General features: G+C 43.8%; 1 protein-coding gene across 1 annotated transcript in view; it reads right to left on the bottom strand.

Annotated features, from left to right (window-relative positions):
* LOC130267424 (potassium voltage-gated channel subfamily A member 2-like) overlaps positions 1-20446 on the bottom strand; it is a 135246-nt gene extending 114800 nt beyond the window's left edge. Inside the window, exon 1 of the transcript XR_008843184.1 lies at positions 20365-20446. The gene's annotated coding sequence lies outside the window, so the exon portion shown is untranslated. The remainder of the gene's footprint in view (positions 1-20364) is intronic.
* Between the last annotated feature and the right edge of the window lie 2018 nt (positions 20447-22464).

Here is a 22464-nt window from a genome sequence, read left to right on the forward strand (position 1 = left end):
CCAGATTTATCAAACTGTGTGGGAGAAAAAAATGTAGTTCTTTTTCCACAACAACCAATCACAGTTCAGCTTTCACTTTACCAGAGCGCGTTAGCTGAGCCGTGATTGGTTGCAGTTAAAGAATTGCTCTATTTTTTCTCTCACACAGTTTGATAAATCTGGGCCAATGTGTCCTTTTCATCATAAAGTGCACTGCGTAGAAACACACAAATATTTTTTTTCCACCGTAGATTTGTGGTAAAATGAGAGACGTCCTTATAAAGTACAATTGGTGGCGCAAAAAACAAGTCCTCATATGGGTTTGTGGGTAGAAAATTGAAAGGAGAGGAGGAAAAAGTGAAAACGCAAAAATGAAAAGTTCTCAAGAGATAAAAACCTGAACGTGTGAACACAGCCTTACACATTGGAATTATCAGGAGCAAGTATTTCCCAGGAATGATCATTTTTACGGAAAAAGGGGCAGCAGTAAGTCACTATTTTATGTAAAAATAAAAATGGCCGAGCCATGTACAGAACCGGCACTTTTTGCGTCACCCTTATTTATTTCCTTATAGATTGTAAGCTCTTGAGAGCAGGGCCTTCAGTCCTATTGTATGAATTGTTCATTTATTACTATGTAATGTCTGATTTCATCTGTACATGTGACTATAAAGATTACATTACATAAGACTATAGCTGCCGTCTCTGATATAAATTTATGACCCTTTGTGCTTGTAGTGAAGTGCGACCTGAGCCGCACGGAGGATGGAGGTTAAACACATCTCCGCTTATCTCTCACTAACACAATGTTCTGCAGAATAGAGAAGGTATATGAGCAGCAGCCAAAACTCCAATAAAACACTGAATAGAGGGAAATCTCCTCTGACCATCCTCCATACTGCGGATGGTGGACATGAGCCCTTTTCCTTGGCCGCCATTAAAGTGATGCTGCAAGGTTGATGACGGCTTCTACAGTAGATGAGCGTAATGCGCCCTGTGCCATTGCATAGGTTGCACACCCCTAAAGCCAGTCCTAGGATGGGGGGAGTGCACTATTGATGGACCCCCTTCTATCACCTAAAACAACATCTGGACCCCCCTCTATTATCTAATCCAACATCTCAAATAGTTTATCTGAAATAGATAAAGCCTACAAAGCAATACTACATGCTGGTGTGGTGGCCCGGTACAGGAATTGTACCCATGTACCCTAGATGCCCTGTCAGGCAGCCTCCCTGCAGTGTCCCCTGGGCACTTGTTCCCCTTGTATAGTTATCTTTATGCTGTGTATTGTATATAAAAGTGTTATGTCTTTAAGAACTGTTGATATGTGATTAACCAGTGTCATGTAATTGTAACCCAGTGAGGTATCAGTGACCATGTGACCTTAGGGTGACCTATGGGACCCCTCCTAGTCTCCCCCATATAAGCCCTGGGAGGAGCTAGCTCGCTCTCTTGATTTCCAGTTAAGTCTCTGCTGAGGTCCAGTGCAGTTATGTCCTAGGTGTCTGGAGTCCAGAGGAGGCCTCAAGTCAACCACGCAGCCACAAGTCTACAAGTCCATTACCCCCAGGTCTAAGTCAGAGCCTGGTAAGCAACAAACAGGGTATAGTCAGTCTCAGTCAAGTCAGTCAAAGTCAACCTGTCTTCAGTTAGCATGGCCTGCATCAAAATTGTCCCAGTCCACTGCAAGTCCCAGCTAGCCCTAAGGTCTCTGAAGTCACTGGTCACCTCCGTTGGCCTAGCCAAGCTGTATAGACTATTCCACCTGTCTAACTCAGTAAAGCTACCGTTGTACCGTAACTTGGCGTCGGAGTCATTATTGCCCCTGTGCCTAGCCCAGGATACAGCGGTATTCCTTCGGGTGTTATTGAGGATAAACCACGCCTTGGCATCACGAACACAAGTGGTTAATGCCATCTGCCCTTAGGGTAATTTCATCTGCCCTCATCACACCCTCTACTTTTGGCTAAAAGTACCCCCCACCCCCAATCTGAACTGTGACCAGTGTTACAGAGTAAACACATGCGCGTGCGACAAAAATTGCACCAGAAAGTGTACAGGACTTTGTCTGTGAAAAGTTTATGTCAAGAGGCGCTTGTGAAATAGAAGGGGAGGTGAAGAAAAGACTGGTGTTTGCCATTGTGAACTGTAGAGAGCCTGTACCTGAAAGGGTTAACTTGGCTCGGTGTCTCCCGTGCACGTGAGCGGTCGCAGCTCCGCCCCATCAGTCCCCAGCGGTGATGCCTCTTCAGTACAGTGAGGAGGAACCAAAGAGCCGCCCTGTTGCACAGGGGAAAATTTTGCCGACTGGACCAAAACCGGAAGTTCCCTGGGCGCAGCCATATTGGAGGCTCCAGCTGCTGCGCTCGTCTTCACGGTCATCTGTCAAACATCCGCTGAAGCGCAAACTCTGCAAACACCAATGATTGTCATTATCAAGTCTCCGGTGCCCGTAGCCGTCAGTATTACCACGTTACTGCCTGCAAGTCTGGTCGCAAGACTATCCATAACCAGGTGCCTGCAAAATAGACGGGGAGTATCCATTACAGTACCCCCATTAGTCAAGTCAAAGCCGCCGCAGTGCTTTAGCAAAAATCTTGAAGGGGAATGCACCTTATTTCTCTTAAAGCGACAGCGCACTCAAAAATCAACAGAATGTATGAACCCAGCACCACAGATCAACCGGGCGCCAGTGCCCCTTCATCTCCAGCAGCAAGGTCATCACCTACTCCAGTAGCCAGTGCCTTGTCCCCCTGCCTGCAGTCAACATCAACAGTCCTGGTGTTCAAGCGTCTGCACCAGTATTCATGGGGAACCCTATCCTCTCTACCTACAATGGAGACCCCTTAACCTTGAGGGATTTCAAAGAGAGGATCCAGAGTTTATTTGTCTTTTACTCTTTCCCTCCTAACCAACAAATGCAATTGCTCACAGAACAACTCCAGCGACCAGAGCTAGAGGAAGTCCGCACCTGGCCAGCCTCTGAGAAGGTGACTGTAGAGCAGATCTTTGAAGGACTGTACCAGGTATTTGAGTCACATTCTCCATCAGAGGTACATCTCCGGCTATATGAAAGGCAACAAAAGCCAGGTGAGACCTTGAGAGCATATGCCTTAAGCCCAACAGAATGCCCTAGACACTGTTCAGAAATTAGATGGTATATCTCCCGAGCAGGGCAACAAGGTGTTTATGGACAGATTTTTTGATGGGGCTCATAATAAGTAGGACAAAGCCCAGCTGAGAATGTTAGCAGTCCAAAACCCCAACTAGTTATTCCCCGCTTTCAAAAGGCTGGCTATCCAAGTGATTGAGTCCGGGACTGAGTTAGAGGAAGTTTGTACACCCCTTACACCCGTTCAAGAACCACTAGGGGCGGTAGCTAGACCTATACCACAGGCAGAGCAGAAGTTTGCCAACAAGCAAGGTAAAATCTGCAAAGTACGAATTTAAGACATCAGGTCGGTGACTTTATAACCCAATACGGAGACCATCATCTGGTGTCGTGCACGTCCTGGAGTCAAGAATATGGACTATCAGGCCCTGCTGGATCCTATGCAATTAGAAGATCATCCTCTTGTCTGAGCTGTAAGAAGCCTTGTCACTGTCATCAATGGGAGAGTCCCGGTGCGTTTAGTGAATCTGTCTTATTCTGCTACTGTCTTACCAAAGTATATTCCAGTAGCCGAGTTATACCTCCTACAGTCAGAGGACATTGTGACAGAACGTCTGGTGGCCTGACAGCGTGCAGCCCAAGTGGCCGAAGGATCCACTGCGAGCCCTTCAGAGCCCTGGTGGGTCAACTCCATTTGGAGACGACACTACCCCATGGGACTAAGTCAATGGAGTCATCAATGTCGCAAAAAAGGTACCATGAGGCTTTCAGCAAACACTCCACAATCTTCAGGCATACTTCCATGATCCATCACCGAATCCTTACAGGCAGCAGTCTGCCTATCAAGGAAAGACACCGCCCAGTCGTGCCAGGCATGTACCAGACTGTCAAGAAGATGCTGGCCAACATGAAAGAGGCGGACGTGATCCAAGAAAGTCAGAGTCCTTGGGTGGCACCACTTGTCCTGGTCAAGAAGAAAAACGGAACCGTCCGCTTCCTTGTCGACTACAGGAAACTGAACAATGTCACACAGATGCTTACCCTTTGCCAAGGATCGAGGAGTCACTCACGGCCCTCGGGACAGCCGCTTACTCCTCCACCCTGGACTTAACAAGTGGGTATTGGCAAGTGGAGGATCGGGAGAAGACCACCTTCGTGACACCCATGGGGTTGTTAGAGTTTAAAAGTATGCCGTTTGGGCTATGTAATGTCCCTGCTATGTTCCAGAGTCTGATGTAAAGGTGCCTGGGCCATCTGAATTTTCAAAGTGTTATATTGTACCTGGACAATGTCATTGTGTATTCCAAGTCCTACCAGGAACACCTCAGTCATTTGTGAGACGTCTTTCAAGTCTTAATCAAGCATGGACTTGTGTCATTTGCTCAAACCTCAAGTTCATTACTTGGGTCATATTGTCAGAGCAGAGGGAGTCCAGCCCAATCCTGAAAATGTGGAAGCTGTCAAGGACTGGCCGTACCCTGAGCATGGTAAAAGATGTCAGGAGCTTCCTGGGATTTGCCAACTACTACCGTCGCTTTATTCCACACTTTGTCCAGATTGCATAACCCCTTACAGCTCTCTTAGAGGGTATGGCGAAGGAGAATTATAATGGAAGACTACAAATTGAATGGGCCAAAGAGCAAGAGACAGCATACCGAGCTCTTAAACGTCTGCTGACAGGACCACACATCTTGGCGTATCCAGACTACAGTCAGCCATTCTGGCTATATACTGATGCCAGTTTTGAAGGTCTGGGAGCTGTCCTGTCCCAAGTCCAGGAAGGAAAGAACGATTAATTGCCTATGCCAGTCGTAACCTGCGAGGAGCAGAGAAGAATGATGCCAATTACAGCTCATTCAAGTTGGAACTTCTCACCCTGGTATGGGCGTGACCAAAAAAGTTCAAAGACTATTTGGCTGCCACACCTTTTACTGTCTACACGGATAATAACCCATTGGCCCACCTGAACACTGCCAAGTTTGGTGCTATCGAACAGCATTGGGCTTCGAGATTAGCCAATTACAGTTTCACCATCAAGTACAGAAGCGGCAAGTCAAACATCAATGCCGATGTACTATCTCGAATGACCCCAGGCGAAGAACCACCTGTCAAAGACGTGTGGGAAGACATGGAGATGCGCCCATTTTACTAACGGTTCGTGAACCAGAACATTGTGACAGCCCTCATGGATAGTGAACCCAGGTCCAAAAAGGTTAAAAAAGACCTATACACTTGGAAGACCCTTCAGGATGAAAGCCGAGTCATGGGCGATCTGTTGGACTACCTTCTAGAGAAAAAGGTACCAACCTGTCTACGTCGGGCCCAGTGTGACTATGAGCTGAAACGTCTGTGGCGACAGAGGAAGCGACTGTGCACAAAGGACTGTTGTACCGAAATTCTTTGGATCCAGTCTCTGGTGATCCACTTCATCAGATTCTGGTTTCCCAAAGAGATGCAGCGAAGGTCCTCAACGTATACCATGACCAGTCGAGACACTTTGAAGTCCACAAGACCGTAGCCACTGTCAGGCGAAGATTCTATTGGATCGGAATGCGGAGTGACATAGAGAAATGGTGCAGTGAGTGTTCCGTCTGCAACGTCACCAAGAATGTGCGCAAGGATGCAAGAGCACCCCTCCATTCCATCCAGAGTGAAAGACCCAACCAGTTGGTCATGCTAGACCATGTCAAACTGTCTCCTACCTGGTCCGGGTATACTTATGCTCTCACCATGGTGGAGCATAAAGATCTCACAGACAAGACAGCGGCCCAGATGTTCTACTCCAAATGGGTGCAAACACTTTGTGTCCGGAGTCTGTCCTAACTGACCGGAGAACGGCCTTCGAAGCCCAACTATTCCAAGAGCTATGCCAATTCCATGCCTGCAAGAAACTCCGCACCACCGCCTACCACCCTCAGGGGAATGGGCTCTGTGAACGCATTAATCAAGTCTTTATTCATATGCTGTGAGCAGCCTCTGTGTCAAGACAAGAAGAGTGGCCCTGACTACTGCCCGAGTTTCTGGAGATCTATACTAACACAGTCCATTGTTCTACGGGGTATACCCCTTCTACTTGATGATGGGGCGACATGGCCAGTTGCCTACAGATCACCCGTTTGGGCTACATGCCCCAATCATTAACTTTCCGCAAGCCTCTCTTGAGTGGGTCTCTGACCATCAGAGAAGGATCCAAAAAGTCAAAGAAATTGTCAGTAAGAAAATTGGTGAGGCCCAACAGAGGCAACAAGAGGATTATAACCGTCACGCCTCCGCCAAACCACTTCAATTGGGTGATAAAGTCTGGCTACGAAAGTTCCCAAGAACTCACAAGTTGGACTCCATCTGGGAGACAGAACCCTATACAGTGACGGCTATAACTTACCCAGAGTCTGATGTATATAAAGTACAGAAAACTGGTTATGAGCCACAGGTCTTCCATTGGAATTGTATCAAGCTTTGTCTCAAAGAAGATCTACCTGTGCTCCCAGCACCACCTCCTCCAGATGTTAGACCTGTGAGGGAATATGTTCCTGGCAAGGGGATCCACCCATCTATGGATTTCCCCAGGTTTTCTTCAAACCAGCCGGCAATCTTCTGTGTGTCTCCAACCTCAAGACTAGTTCAACCCACGTTAGTCACCACACCAGTCCCAGTCCTGTCACCGTTGGCTCCGGCCTATCTATCTGCCTCACAAGTGCCGACCATGTCTCCAGCATCTCCAGCACAAATGCCAGCTATTCTGAGTTCAGCAAGTCCTGAATTGATCCCAGCTCCTGAGTTCAATGAAGAAGAGCCGGCTGAAGCTCCAGAAGTCCCAAGAGCTCCAGATCCTCCAGAGGTGGTGCTGCGCAGATCCCAAAGGTCAACACAGGGACAGTTACCAGCCAGGTACAGAGAATAGTGCTAGTACCTTATATCATATTTAGTCAGTCTAGCATAGTTAAAGGAGTAGTCCAGTCCTGAAAAACTTATCCCCTAGGATAGGGGATAAGTTTCAAATCGCGGGGGTCCGACCGCTGGGGCCCCCTGCGATCTTGTGTACGGGGCCCCGGGTCACTGGCCAGATAGCGGGTGTCGACCACCTCATGAAGCGGCGGCTGACATGCCCCCTCAATACATCGCTATGGCAGAGCCAGAGATCGCCGAAGGCAGCAGTGGTCAACTTGCCCCCTTCCCGCGGGCTGCCGGGGCCCCGTACAGAAGATCACAGGATACGTTTTTCAGCACTGGATATCTCCTTTAATGATATTATATAACTTATTCAGTGATGTACATAGAGTTTTGTGTATAAACTAGTCAAATGTAATATCTAGTTACCGGGACTAGGGTGTGCAAAATTACCCCTGATGCTCCCTAACAGGAAGATGGACTGTGGACTACCCCTACTCCCACGGGGAACTGTCAGGGCACTCACCCTAAAAATGGCGAACTCTGCCCCGAACTACCCCTTGGACTCATCCTAGAAAATCCCTGAAGTGCATGCACACCGGTACACTGGTACAACCATACATATGGGTATATGGTTGTACCAGTGTACAAGTGTGTATACACTTTAGGGATTTTCTAGGGTAAGTCCAAGTGGTAGTTCGGAGCTGGGGTCACCCTTTTTAGGGCGAGTGCCCCCGACGGTTCCCTGTGGGAGTAGGGGTAGTCCACAGTCCATTTTCCCGTTAGGGTGCATCAGATATAAATTTGCACACCCTAGGATACACCATATGCCTCACCCCTATATACTATCCCCAGGTCAATTTGGTGGATATGCAATTTGAAATACTAGCATCCATTGTATTGCTGATCTAACTTGTGTTTAAGTAGAGGTTCCTATTTTTGACTAGGGCCCTACTCTGTTGTCCTGGCTTTTTTCTTTGATGTACATTTGCGTGATTTTGTTGGTATTTTAAGTGTCTTAATTAAAAGCTAAGTTTTAATGAAGTACCCTACTGTGAATTATCTTTTCCCTTGGTACCTTGTTCCCTCTGTGGAATTTTGTTCTGTGAATCACGTTCTATATAGTGTCTACTGGTACCTTCTACAAGACATTTAAGTTAGCTAAATTGTTTGTAGAGTAGACTCTAGGTCAGTAGTCTACCGCTTTTCTAACATCTAGTATGGGGGGGGCTCAATGACTAACTGTGCTGCAGGAGCTGTAAAGCTAGTGTAGTTCATAATAGAGTGCCTGTACCGGTGTTTAACCCCTTCCCGCAGAATGTCATATATAAACGCCGGGTTGTGCAGTGCGTTCGCGCATCCCGGCGTTTATAAATGACATTCAGTTAACCCGGCGATGCGCAGCATCGCACGGGTTAACTGGCAGAAGTCCCGCTGTTTCCAGCAGGGGACAACTTCTGCTTCACCCCCAGGACCATCCATTGATGGTCCTGGTCAGCGATCACTGTGATTGGTCCCTGTGGACCAATCACAGTGATCTGGGGTGAAAGTTCAGATCCCCCGCACTGCCCGCCCCTGGAAGTCGGGCAGAACGGGGGGCGAAGGCTGCGGGGGCTCGCAGGGACCTGCGGCATAGGAGGGGAACATCAGGGGACCGGCGGACTTACCTGGCGGGACCGAGGAGCAGCGCGGGACCGGCCACGTGGAGGAGCAGCGACGGGACCGGCAGGTAAGTACATGGTTCTCAGAAGCAGCAGTGAAGATCTGTCTGGGCATGCTGGGAGTTGTAGTTTTGCAACATCTGGAGGGCCCCAGTTTGGAGACCATTGTATAATGGTCTCCAATCTGTGCTCTTCCAGCTGTTGCAAAACTACAACTCCCAGCATGCACTGACTGTCCAGGCATGCTGGGAGTTTTAGTTCAGCAACATCTGGCCCTTCAGATGTTGCCGAACTACAACTCCCAGCATGTCCTTCAGCTGTCTGGGCATGCTGGGAGTTGTAGTTTTGCAACAACTGGAGACACACTGGTTGGGAAACATTGTCTGTTTCTAACTCAGTGTTTCCTAACCTGTGTGCCTCCAGCTGTTGCAAAACTATAACTCCCAGTATGCACTAACAGACCATGCATGCTGGGAGTTGTGGTTTTGCAACAGCTGGTGCACCCCCCCCCCCTCTGTGAATGTACAGGGTACATTCACATGGGCGAGGCTTTTACAGTGGGTTTCTCGCATCTTGAGATGCAGCAAATTTTGCGCTGGGAAACTCGCTGTAATCCCCCGCCCATGTGACTGTACCCTAAAAACACTACACTACACTAACACAAAATAAAATAAAAAGTTAAAAACACTACATATACACATACCCCTACACAGCCCCCCTCCCCCAATAAGAACGTCCGGTACGCCACTGTTTCCAAAGCAGAGCCTCCAGCTGTTGAAAAACAACAACTCCCAGTATTGCCGGACAGCCGTTGACTGTCCACGCATGCTGGGAGTTTTGCAACAGCTGAAGGCACCCTGTTTGGGAATCACTGGCGTAGAATACCCCTATGTCCACCTCTATGCAAATCCCTAATTTAGGCCTCAAATGCACATGGCGCTCTCACTTTGGAGCCCTGTCGTATTTCAAGGCAACAGTTTAGGGCGACATATGGGGTATCACCGTACTCGGGAGAAATTACGTTATAAGGTTTGGGGGGCTTTTTCTTCTTTAACCCTTCATGAAAAGGAAATGTTGGGGTCTACACCAGAATGTTAGTGTAAAAAAATTTAATTTTTTACACTAACATGCTGATGTTGCCCTATACTTTACATTTTCACAAGAGGTAAGAGGGAAAAAAGCCCCCCAAAATTTGTAACGCAATTTCTCCCGACTACAGAGATACCCCATATGTGAGCGCAAAGTGCTCTGGGGGCGCACAACAAGGCCCAGAAGGGAGAGCACACCATGTACATTTGAGGTGATTTGCACAGGGGTGGCTGATTGTTACAGCGGTTTTGACAAACGCAAAAAAAACAAAATCCCACATGTGACCCCATTTCGGAAACTACACGCCTCACGGAATGTAATGAGGGGTGCAGTGAGAATTTACCCCCCACAGGTGTCTGACGGATCTTTGGAACAGTGGTCCGTGAAAATGAAAACTTGTACAGCCCACTGTTCCAAAGATCTATCAGACACCAGTGGGGGGCAAATGCTCACTGTACCCCTTGTTACGTTCCTCAAGGGGTCTCGTTTCCAAAATGGTATGCCATGTGGTTTTTTTTTGCTGTTCTGGCACCAGAGGGGCTTCCTAAATGCGATATGCCCCCCGAGCAAAATTTGCTCTCAAAAAGCCAAATATGACTCCTTCTCTTCTGAGCATTGTAGTTCGCCCATAGTGCACTTCAGGTCAACTTATGGGGTACCTCCATACTCAGAAGAGAAGGGGTTACAAATATTGGGGGGTATTTCCTGTTATTAACCCTTGCAAAAATGTGAAATTTGGGGGGAAACACACATTTTAGTGGAAATTTTTTTTTTTTTTTTACATATGCAAAAGTCGTGAAACACCTGTGGGGTAATAAGGCTCACTTTATTCCTTATTACATTGCTCAAGGGGTCTAGTTTCCAAAATGGTATGCCATGTGTTTTTTTTTGTTGCTGTTCTGGCACCATAGGGGCTTCCTAAATGCAACATGCCCCCCAAAAACCATTTCAGAAAAACTTACTCTCCAAAATCCCCTTGTCGCTCTTTCCCTTCTGAGCCCTCTACTGCGCCCGCCGAACACTTTACATAGACATATGAGGTATGTGCTTACTCAAGAGAAATTGGGCTACAAATATAAGTATACATTTTCTCCTTTTACCCCTTGTAAAAATTCAAAAATTGGGTCTACAAGAACATGCGAGTGTAAAAAATGAAGATTGTGAATTTTCTCCTTCACTTTGCTTCTATTCCTGTGAAACACCTAAAGGGTTAAAATGATGACTGAATGTCATTTTGAATACTTTGGGGGGTGCAGTTTTTATAATGGGGTCTTTTGTGGGGTATTTCTAATATGAAGACCCTTCAAATCCACTTCAAACCTGAACTGGTCCCTGAAAAATAGTGAGTTTGAAAATTTTGTGAAAAATTGGAAAATTGCTGGTGAACTTTGAAGCCCTCTGGTGTCTTCCAAAAGTAAAAACTCGTCACTTTTATGATGCAGACATAAAGTAGACATATTGTATATGTGAATAAAAAAATTTTTTATTTGTAATATACATTTTCCTTACAAGCAGAGAGCTTCAAAGTTAGAAAAATGCAAAATTTTCAAATTTTTCATCAAATTTTAGGATTTTTCACAAGGAAAGGATGCAAGTTACCATAAAATTTTACCACTAAGTTAAAGTAGAATATGTCACGAAAAAACTATCTCGGAATCAGAATGATAACTAAAAGCATTCCAGAGTTATTAATGTTTAAAGTGACAGTGGTCAGATGTGCAAAAAACGCTCTGGTCCTTAAGGCCAAAATGGGCTTGGTCCTGAAGGGGTTAATTGTGGTCTCGCAATTTCTATGTGAGCTTTGCCCCGATGTTCATTTTTAGCAGCATTCAAAATAGATGTCGTCTTGGGCTTTCCTTAGGTTGTAGTGTGGCCTGAGACATTACATCCCTAGTCAGGTGTTGAAAGGGAGCTTGTCTGTGCTTCAATGGGTGAAGGGACTGCTGGGTTGGGGGGGGGGATCATTCTCCATGGGGCTGCAGGGAATTGTAGTTTCAAGCATAGCACGCATGGAAGGGAGCCGAGCTGTACTGCAAAGAGGTAGCTGATGCGTGGGAGGGAGAAAAGTGACCTCACACTTACAAACAAGGGATCCTAGGAATTATAGTTAGAGGAAGGGAACTACAACAGGAAATAGCCAGTTCACAAAAAAAAGTAGCAGCACATTGTGGTGGATTCACAAAATAGTCATTTAGCCCCAAGACAAACAGAAATCATTCCTAAGCATGTCGATTATTGTCTGGCCGGTAGGTACTAAAGTCCCCTTATGGTGGCTGACTCCTTTAACCCCAACTCCTCACTTTACCAGACTATAGGAACACCTATATTAGGACACCCCATAGTCCGAAACACCTGATAGTTCAGCATTCATTGCCAGACTGTCGGAATCTTTGAGACGTTCGTATCAGTCCATTTGTTACCTATAGTTCTGCTAAGTTCCAGATGACTAGGAGGCTGTGGCCAAAATAGCTGATTTCTAGATTAAAGGAGTCTTCCTGTGAGTACTCACTTAGGGATAACAAGTTCTTTCATAGCTTCCGATTCTCATATAAACAACCCACTGCTTCTTAAAAAAAACACTTTTTTTTTCCGGTAGCGAGATAACTTCTAATGAGTCAGACTTGCACTATGAATCATAGCCACAGTCTGCGTTGCCTTTCATTGTTCTGCTTCTAATGAGTGTATTACAACCCCCCGGTCTGGTCCTTCTCTATGTTCTTCATCAATATAGTCTTATATAATCTGTAGTATAGCATCAACAGGCTCGTTATTATTGTGCATAAGGTTTATGTGGTGTCCCGGTACTGGACTTGGTCCCGTACCTTTGTTGTAAGTCCCCACATTCAGAGTTCCTCCATGCTGGTAGGGCCTTCCTGGTGGGTTCCCCCCTAGTCGCCTCCTAATTCCATTCAGAAATGTATATATTTTATAATGTAATTTATGTACAGGACCTTTGGTCACGTGATATATATATAGATAATTGTGTTATGCTATGTTTAAGGACCTTTTGAGTCATGTGATGGGGTCATGTGATGTACCATAGTGCTTTGTACTAGGACTGACAGGTTTGGGGACCAATAAGCTTTGATCCTGCCCATTCTGTATGTAAGGGTGCTGTATCCAATAATCTCTCTCTCTCTTTTTCCCTTGGAATCTCCAAGTAAGCAGATCTGTTATCGCAGTGACAAGACAATCTAGGCCTGAAGCCTTCCACTTCAGCCGCATTCTAAACCGTGAGTTAATCCAACTCCATACTGCAAATCCTACGTGACTACTGAACCTAAACATAACCCTAAATTCAGTGGAACAGCGTACAGCAAACATCAAAGCTTATTAGCGACAAAGTCCCAGCCAACCTGTGAGGAGCCTAAGTCCCGGTCCTCTGTAAAGACTGTTTGTTATTCATCCTGCATAAAATCTACAGTAAAGTATTTCAAGTTTATTACAATTCCGGCTGTGGACAATCCTTTATTCCTCCCTATTGTTCTTGGGACGGGAGGCAATAGGACATATATAACTAGAGGAAGCCCACACCCTGGCGTCACTACAATCAAGAGTTAATCCTATACCCAGCAACACTACATTGAAACACCCCTGTTCTCCCTTCATCCCCGAGTACCACATATATACCTAGAGCAGACACCCATATGAGGTGGTGGTTGTCCATCCGGGGACTGAAGGGCCAAGTGGTTCTTGAACCTGACCCCTTTCCCTTTCCAAACATTTTGCTGTGGTCCTGTGCAGGTTCATATTGTACAGTGGAAAAAGGGCATATGGGTCAGCAAGCTAGGCTCTATTTCATGGGTTCCAAAGTAGCCACATGGGCAAAGTCTATTTTAGAATAGAAAGGGAGAAACAGCCATGGCTCATATGACTTTTAGGATGTACTAAGGTGGGGTTCATATTGCACACTGGAAAAAGGGCATATGGGCCAGCATGTTGGGCTTTATTTCATAGGTTCCCAAGTAGCTACATAGGCGAAGTCTATGGCACTTCTCAGAATAGGAAGGGAGAAACAGCCCAAGGCTCATATGACTTTTAGGAGGTACTAAGGTGGGTCAGCACTGGAGCTCTATTTTGTTATATATGTACATATTTCGAAAAAAAAAAATTGTGTGATATTCATTTAAATTCAATCATTTGCAAGAACAAGGTACATGACTTGGTCATAGTTTAAAATTAAAAGGTATCCCCTTTCCACAAGTAGATGACCCATTGATCATAAGAGGTGAATTGCACTCCTAAAAAAGTGGAGCAGAAGCACTTATGCTTGACCACCACTCCAGTCACTTTCTATGGGCTGGGCAATGTTCATAAGCCCCATTGAAAGTGAATGGAGGTGTGCCCGGCTTGCTCAATGCTTCTCCATTCACTCAAGGGCCAATTGACCTTCTTTCTTATGGTCGGTAGAGGTTCCATCAGTCAGATGCCCACCCATCTGCTAGTTAATCCTTATACTGTAGACAGGGGATGGCATTTAATCTTGAGATGACCATAATTAGAAGATTAAAGAAGGCCAAAGCCACCCATTTCAGCAGGATGGGCTGAACACAGAAGGATTGAAAATGTTATTTTAAAGGGGTATTCCAGCCCAAAACTTTTTTTTTTATATATCAACTGGCTCTGGAAAGTTAAACAGATTTGTAAATTACTTCTATTAAAACATCTTAATCCTTCCAATAGTTATTAGCTTCTGAAGTTTTCTGTCTAACTGCTCAATGATGATGTCACGTCCCGGGAGCTGTGCATGATGGGAGAATATCCCCATAGGAGCTGGACAGTTCCCGGGACGTGAGTCATCAGAAAGCAGTTAGACAGAAAACAGCAACTCAACTTCAGAAGCTAATAACTATTGGAAGGCTTAAGATTTTTTTAATAGAAGTAATTTACAAATCTGTTTAACTTTCTGGAGCCTGTTGATAAATAAAAAAAAGTTTTGGCCTGGAATACCCCTTTAATATGCCCAATCCCTTTGTTCTCAGGAAATTAAAATTATATTCCTGGTTTTTACTACTTTTAAGTAATGTGCCCCTGATGCCAAGTTATGTATGTTTTAAATGAACTTGTATCACCTGGGGCGGATTTTTTTTGTATTTTCATGCCCCCTAGAATTTCTGCATTTTTCAGCACTAATAATTAATGTTGTCTTGAGCCATTCCCGGCTTCCTGTGCAGATCGAGAGAACAAGTTGCTGATCACAGGGGGCTAGGCTACTTCTCGTCTTTCCTGACAAGCCAGATGACATGTGCAGCGTATATGTATATCCCGCTGTGCCAGCGCTGCGTACGTCCCCTGCTGTCACGTGATCTCAGCACAGTCTGCAGATAGAAAGGACATGTACAACGCTGGCACAGGGGGGCAAACAGACATGCCACGTGCGTCATCAGGGGACTTGATTACTTGCGACGCATTGTCTCGAACTGCACAGGACACTTATTCATGATGATGAAAAAAAAAAAAAAATGAACTTCCCAGGGGCACGAAAAATACAAAAAAGTGGACCATCCACCCCTGACAGGTAACACAAATAAATTTTAAACATATTGGCATCAGGGGCACATAACTTTTAAAGTAGTAAAAACCTGAAATACCCCTATAAGCTGCAACTAGAATTGTCTAGCAGGGGTTTTCTTATCCACTATACACAGTATAAGGAATAACTAGCTGATCGGTGGACATCCGACTGCTGGGACCTCTGCCAACCAGAAGAATGGAGGTCAATTGGCCCCTGAGTGAATAAAGCAGCAGTGAGCATGCTCGGCCACATCTCCATTCACTTTCTATGGGGCTTACGAACATTGCCAAGCTTGGAGGCCCCAATAAAGTTAATGGAGTAGTGGTCAAGCATAGGCGCTTCTGCTCCATCTCTTTTCTCATAATCAGTGGAGGGTCCCAGCAACCAGACTACCACTGATCCCCAATCCTGTGAATAGAGAATATCTTGTTTGGGGGAATCAGGAGAGATAGCGGTTGTTAAAATGAACATTCACCTGACGACTATCTAAAATGTTTGTCCAGCTTTAGACTAGGTTGACTCTAAGGTCAGTCTGGTTTGTGTAAAGCCAGTGCAATATTGTGCGGTTGTTAATTCTTGCCATTCTACTTCTTTTTCCTTCTCCCTCTAGAACAAAAACCATAATTTTCTACATTCATATTTGTTCCGTCATTGAATTGTGTGACTCAAAGACAAAACAATGCGGATTGTTTCACCTCCTGACACTCTCAGCTAGAGAATTATTCCTTTCAAGGACGCAGTGAATGGCAGATGATCCTACCGAGCGATAAAAACGACGCATTCACCTTCAGCAAATGAAAGTGTTCTTCAGAGACACGTCAAGGGCATCCGGATTATTGAATTACTTACGGAGTGCTGTTTGTATCTTTGAAGTGACAATAGATAACATAATTATCTTTGTTCGCAAAACTCCGGAAAAATACAACATTGGCGCATTGGGAATCTGGTTTTGTGCACCAACGGGGATACATATCGATTTGGTACAGACTTAACTACACCCCTACACACAGCCATAGACATAGGATAAAATTCTGATTGTTATTGGTAACTACTAGGGAAAGATAGTCAATGGTGTAGTAACACTGGACGGGCACTAGACGGCAGAACTGGTCTTCAACTATAGCAGCCTATGTCCTAACTGTGACTCCCAGTACTCAGATACCCCCAGGACTTACAGTAGAGCTATATAGTATAACTTGCAGGCAGAAAACATACAAGCATGTATGGTGATCACTAGGGAGTATAATGAGGGTAATGCTGGATGCAGTTGTCCCTAATGTTTGTGTCACGTAGCTGAGTGGTGCTAACTCCTCTGTGACCCACAATTTTTTTTTTTTTTTTTTCGAAGACGCTAGGATTATGTGAAACAATTTGCAAACTTAACTTCTTCGGAAATATCCAGAGAAATATACTTTCTTAAATACAGTTAAAAAAAAGTAGATTTGGTCACTGTCCCTTGAAATAGCACATTAATAGTGCAGCTTTAGCTGAATTATAGCAGGATAGAAACAAGGATTACACTCACCACCATACTTCTGTGGAGATCAACTTTATTTCATGCTTCCCATGGAGGAAACCGACGTGGATATCAGCCTCCTCTACACGGCAGGTGCCGGAGCGTTCAGTGAAATGGTATGACAGCTGTTTCGTACGGCGGCGCCTACTTCATCAGATGACACAGACTTGACGAAGATCCTCACAGGTTGGTTGACCGTGGTGTAAGGTGCAATATAGGACTCCACTTTATTTGGTGGCAATCTGTAACAGGACACTCAGAAAGAGAAGTCCCCCTGACTTGGCTGACAGGCTGGCATTGACCCAACTGTAAGCCTGATATAGATCAGTGAAAGGTAGAAAGGTCCTTGCACAACTTATCCTTTCTTGAAAATACTCTCCTCTTTAAAAGGGGTACTCCGCTGCTCAGCATTTGGAACAAACTGTTCCGAACACTGGAGCCGGGAGCTCGTGACGCCATAGCCTCGCCCCCTCATGACATCATCACACCCCGCCCCTCAAAGCAAGTCTATGGGACTTGCATTGAGGGGGCAGGGGGTGTGATGTAATGAAGGAGCGGGGCTATGACGTCACAAGCTCCCGGCACCATCTCCAGCATTCGGAACAGGTTGTTCCAAATGCTGAGCAGCGGAGTGCCCCTTTAAGGTTAGGACAATGTAGAAATGTATCCTTGCAGCCTGGACTCGCAACAGTAACTGAGGGTATATACTGCCTGTATGGATGGATACCCAGCAATGACTGGAGCTAGCTGAAGCATGTGTGACCCTGACTTACTCTACAACTAGTTCAGGTTCTTCTGCAATTACTGGCTAGGAGATGACATGTGGCCAAACCAACATTAAAGGGGTACTCCGGTCAAAAGCATATTTATTATTATTATTTAAATCAACTAATGTTAAACAGATTTGTAAATTACTTCTATTAAAAAATCTTAATCCTTCCAGTACTTATTAGCGGCTGTATACTACAGAGGAAATTCTTTTCTTTTTGGAAAGACAGTGCTCTCTGCTGATACCTCTGTCAATTTTAGGAACTGTCCAGAGCAGGAGAAAATCCCCATAGCAAACATACTCTGTTCTGGACAGTCCCTGACATGGACAGAGGTGGCAGCAGAGAGCACTGTGGTCAGACACAAAAGAAATCCCAAAAGAAAAGAATTTCCTCTGTAGTATACGGCCGCTAATAAGTACTAGAAGGATTAAGCTGTACTATGAAATACAAGACATGTGAGAAACGTTAACCCTCTGCACTCTGGTTTGCAAGAAATTGGGGGTGAAATACAGACAATAAATTTGCAATACTATCCAGTACCTGATTTACACATGGAGCATGCAGCAAACCTTTAGCAACTTAGCCAACTGAACTGGAACTGCTGTACTGGGACACGGTACATGTATAGATATTGGAAGGTAACAATAATGGCATTGGCAACGACCAGAACTGTAGATGAAGGATTGAAGGATAATGTCCCTAACTTTCCCTAATTTATCCCTATATCTTTCCCTAAACTCTAAACTAACACCAGACATGCTAAACCTCACTGCCCCTGCAATATCCCAGTGATCGCCGGAAATCAATATTTCCCAACCAGGGTGTCTCCTGCTGTTGCAAATCGACAACTTGCGGCATGCCTGGACGGCCAATCCCACTACTACCATAGACCAGTGGTCTCTAAACTGCGGCCCTCCAGCTGTTGCAAAACAACAACTCCCAGCATGCCCGGACAGCCGTTGGCTGTCCGGCCATGCTGGGCGTTGTAGTTTTGCAACACCTGGAGGGCTACAGTTTGAAGATCGCTGCATAGACTGTGAAGGAGATAGCGGCACAAATTACTGAGCCGCTCTTTTCCGATTTTTCTCTTTTTCTAGCCCGCTGGCAGGATTTGGGGGCCTAAGGGACCAAAAGGTAACATAGTTCATAAAGTTGAAAAAAAGACCAGAGTCCATCAAGTTCAACCTATACCCCTAATTAGTGTTGCTCGCGAATATTCGCAATGCGAATTTTATTCACGAATATCGTATATTCGCGAATATAGCACATTCGCGAATATAGCACAATATATTCACAATTACGAATATTCGTTTGTTTTTGTTTTTTTTTCACAGTACACATCACAGTGATCATCCCTCTCTGCTTCCAGCTTGTGTGGTGTAAAGAAGGCTCTAATACTACTGTGCGAGACTGGTGTGCGAATTTTCGCATATGCGAAAATTTACATATGCGAATTTTTGCATATGTGAGTTTTCGCTTATGCTAATTTTTGCATATGCTAATTTGCGCGTATGTGAATTTTCGTTTATGTTAATTTTTACATATGCAAATTTTCGCAAATATTACGGATATGCAAATTTAGCGAATATATGACGAATATTCGTCCATATATTCGCAAAATATCGCGAATTCGAATATGGCCTATGCTGCTCAACACTACCCCTAACAAGTCCCTACTGAGTTGTGACACTCCCAATAATGATTCAGCAGCAAAGTACCGGCATGAACGGTGCATTAGAATGTCGCATTCCATAGCAACCAATGCAATGAGTCCATAGCAACCAATGCAATGAGTCCATAGCAACCAATGCAGTGATTTCTTAGCAACAAATGCAGTCAATTCAATAGCAACCAATGCTGTCAACCCATAGCAACCAATGTAGTGAATACATAGCAACCAGTCATTCCATAGCATAGCAGTCTTGGATAGATTTAAACATAGCGTAGGCTATAATCCTCAGAGACTGCACAGGCCATGAACCATGAAGCGAAAGTGAAACTGCAGCCATAACATTCAGGCCAGAGCAGTATGCCTGATCCATTGCTCTGGATCAGACAATGAGACAATTACATAGAAACTACTTAAAACCAAGGAGAAATTAGGAGGAACATTCCTGCGGGTCATACCAAATGGCCGTGGAGGTGACCCGCCATTAATTGGCTAAGTAGGCATTGTGTTCATATAGGAGGGGATTGGAAAGATACCCCTTATTTTTAGGCCAGCCTGGTCCCTTTTTTTGTACTGGACAACTCTTTTAAGTGGAAGAACATCCATCAGTTAGTAACCAATAAGACCAAAGGTCAATCGAAGCGACAGAGTAGTTGTTAAGTGGGCGGGAATTAAACATCATGTAGCCAATCAGAACACAGAAAGGCTATGGAATGTCCTTGTGCAGAATTCTGATGGAATATTCCGCACGGATATTCCGCCACAGCAGAGTCCCATTGATTTCTGTTGCACAAAGCGGAAACTTCTGCGGCAGAAACATCTGTCGCGGAAATCTTGATTCCGGCGTCCATAGAAAGAATAGACTCATCTATTCTTTCTGTGGATTCTGCTCAGAAATGCATTGCCATCTACGAGACAGCGCATTTTGAGTGGTCCGCACATTTGAATAACGCCGGATAATTCAAAATGTGCGGAATGTCCTACCCTTGTAGAAGGCAGTGACCATACATCACAGATCATATTCATTAGATCCATGCATTCATAGCGCTACCCTTTAAATGGCAATATATCTCTCCCTTCCAAATCCCCGTCATCTGCCGCTATATAAGAGCGTCTCAGCAGGCGACTTAGTGCAGCAGGCCTTAGTGACTTCTGGCATTACATCATGTCTTGATATATGATGCAGAACGCTGCACTCCTGGGGCTGGAAGGAGACGCATCCTGCAATGTACCAGGCGGCCAAGAAGCAAATGGAATATAAAATTGATCATAACACAAATTGTAGAGAGCAGGAGGATGAGTAATGGATTTCTTTTTCATCTAGATGACCTAAGAATTGTTCTTCATATATGATTAGAAAATTATTGCTTAAATGCAAGGAAATAGGAAAGATGCGCTCAGCCTTCCCATCTACTTTCAAGGAATGTGTCACTCAAAGGGGAAAATGTGATTCCTGCCGCGTCATCTATCTACTACCCCATATGTATCTCATATCTATCTATCTCATATCCATCTCTCATTTCTATCTATCTACTACCCCATATGTATCTCATATATATCTATCTCATATCTATCTATCTCATATCTGTCTATCTCATATCCATCTCTCATTTCTATCTATCTACTACCCCATATGTATCTCATATATATCTATCTATCTTAATCTCATATCTATCTCAATCTCATATCTATCTCATATCTATCTATCTTATATGTATCTATCTATCTATCTATCTCATATCTATCTATCTCATATCTATCTATCTCATATCTATCTATCTTATATGTATCTATCTATCTACTTCCCCATATGTATCTCATATAGATCTATCTATCTCATATCTATCTATCTATCTACTACCCCATATGTATCTCATATATATCTATCTCATATCTATCTATCTATCTATTTCAAATCTATCTATCTATATATATCTAGCTCATATCTATCTCTCATATCTATCTATCTACTACCCCATATGTATCTCATATCTATCTATCTATCTATCTATCTATCTCTCATATCTATCTCATATCTATCTATCTATCTCAATTCTATCTATCTATCTATCTATCTATATATATATATATATATATATATCTCATATCTACTTCCCCATATGTATCTCATATATATCTATCTATCTCATATCTATCTATCTACTTCCCCATATGTATCTCATATATATCTATCTATCTCATATCTATCTATCTCAAATCTATCTATCTATATATATCTAGCTCATATCTATCTCTCATATCTATCTATCTACTACCCCATATGTATCTCATATATATCTATCTCATATCTATCTATCTCAAATCTATCTATATATATCTAGCTCATATCTATCTCTCATATCTATCTATCTATTACCCCATATGTATCTCATATCTATCTATCTATCTCTCATATCTATCTCATATCTATCTATCTATCTATCTAAATTCTATCTATCTATCTATCTATCTATCTCATATCTACTACCCCATATGTATCTCATATCTATCTATCTCATATCTATCTATATCTATCTCATATCTATCTATGTATCTCTCATATCTATCTATCTCATATCTATCTATCTCATATCTATCTATCTATCTATCTATCTCATATCTATCTATCTCATATCTATCTATATCTATCTCATATCTATCTATGTATCTCTCATATCTATCTATTTCATATCTATCTATCCATCTCATATCTATCTCATATCTATCTCATATCTATCTATCTAAAAGAAAATATTTGCAGCACTCGAAATAAGGTTATGGTGAAAAAAAGTGTAGCTTTATTCCATCCAAAGAAAGCGACGTTTCAGCTGAGCCATTTTCAAGCTGAGTGAGTCAGCTGAAACGTCGCTTTCTTTGGATGGAATAAAGCTACACTTTTTTTCACAATAACCTTACTTTGAGTGCTGCAAATATTTTCTTTTTGTATTTCAAGAGTCCTGGACCAAGACTGTTCTGTTTGCTGGCACCTCCTCCTATGCATTTCTGGTAGTGCTGTTTCTCAACTTTGGATATCTATCTATCTATCTATCTCCTATCTCTCTCCTATCTATCTATCTATCTCCTATCTATCTATTTATCTATCTATCTCATATCTATCTATCTAGTATCTATCTATCTATCTATCTCATATCTATCTATCTCATATCTATCTTCTATCTATCTCATATCTATCTATCTAGTATCTATCTATCTATCTCGTATCTATCTATCTATCTATCTCATATCTATCTCTGTCATATCT

This window comes from Hyla sarda, chromosome 4 (assembly GCF_029499605.1).
Source record: "Hyla sarda isolate aHylSar1 chromosome 4, aHylSar1.hap1, whole genome shotgun sequence".
NCBI lineage: Eukaryota > Metazoa > Chordata > Amphibia > Anura > Hylidae > Hyla > Hyla sarda.